We start from the raw sequence: 1,672 nt of genomic DNA, 5'->3' as shown, positions 1-1,672 counted from the left end.
ACTAACCTCCAGCAGGTAACTAACCTCCTGCAGGTAACTAACCTCAGTGACCTACGGCGACAGGTTTTCCACATTTCAAAAGACAGTTTGAGTCAATAAATCTGTAATCTGGCTTCAGACGCTGATAGATCGTGTTTAAGAGATAATCCCCCCCCCCCCCCCCCCCGTGTCCTGTCCATGGTCAAACACAGAACATGAAGCAGTGACCATCCTGAACCAGCTGACGGTGCAGAGCAGTCTGAGCGAGAGTTAACCCTTACAGAGCTGCAGATCAGAGCGAGTGAGACAAAGAGCGTCTGTGTTTCCACCGCTGCAGCTCGTCTTTTATCCTCGTCCCTGCTCGCTCTCTCTCTTTTCTTCGCCGCCATCTTGGAGTGAAATCAGAGCGTTTGTCCGTCTTTTATGTTCCACACAGCGAGCGATGAAAGCTGTCGGCCTGTGATTTGACAAAGCCCTCAGTCATGGTGGCAGGATGGCTAAAGACAGAGTTTAGATTGAAGAGAGCTGACCCCAGGGTGTGACAGACTGGACTCTGAGGGACCTCCTGCTCACCTCTGCATCACACTGTAAGGTCAGCATGTGTTCCTGCTCTGAAGGTTCCTGCAGGTGTCAACACACTGCTGAGAAACACACACAGTAAAAGCACTGTGTGTAGATCACATCAGTCAAATCTACAGAAGAGTTTTGATAATTAGCTTAGCATAAATAATGCAAGCAGCGTAAAAACTTTGCTCTCCGGAAAGTAGAAAAAGCACAAAACCGATTCTGGACTGTGACAGAGACATTTCAAGGTGCCAGTTACCCCGGTAGTCTAGACCTGATCCAGCCCTAACTGTAAGATTCATCAAAAAGAGGAGTCTGATAACTGCAGACTCTACCTCCTGTAGGACATTTAGAGACTGTAGGTACCAGCAGGTCTGATAACTGCAGACTCTACCTCCTGTAGTTTAGAGACTGTAGGTACCAGCAGGTCTGATAACTGCAGACTCTACCTCCTGTAGGACATTTAGAGACTGTAGGTACCAGCAGGTCTGATAACTGCAGACTCTACCTCCTGTAGGACATTTAGAGACTGTAGGTACCAGCAGGTCTGATAACTGCAGACTCTACCTCCTGTAGGACATTTAGAGACTGTAGGTACCAGCAGGTCTGATAACTGCAGACTCTACCTCCTGTAGGACATTTAGAGACTGTAGGTACCAGCAGGTCTGATAACTGCAGACTCTACCTCCTGTAGTTTAGAGACTGTAGGTACCAGCAGGTCTGATAACTGCAGACTCTACCTCCTGTAGTTTAGAGACTGTAGGTACCAGCAGGTCTGATAACTGCAGACTCTACCTCTTGTAGGACATTTAGAGACTGTAGGTACCAGCAGGTCTGATAACTGCAGACTCTACCTCCTGTAGTTTAGAGACTGTAGGTACCAGCAGGTCTGATAACTGCAGACTCTACCTCCTGTAGGACATTTAGAGACTGTAGGTACCAGCAGGTCTGATAACTGCAGACTCTACCTCCTGTAGGACATTTAGAGACTGTAGGTACCAGCAGGTCTGATAACTGCAGACTCTACCTCCTGTAGGACATTTAGAGACTGTAGGTACCAGCAGGTCTGATAACTGCAGACTCTACCTCCTGTAGTTTAGAGACTGGAGGCACCAGCAGGTCTGATAAC

This window comes from Symphodus melops, assembly GCF_947650265.1.
Source record: "Symphodus melops genome assembly, chromosome: 21".
NCBI classification, from domain to species: domain Eukaryota; kingdom Metazoa; phylum Chordata; class Actinopteri; order Labriformes; family Labridae; genus Symphodus; species Symphodus melops.
This window is presented reverse-complemented; position numbering follows the sequence as displayed.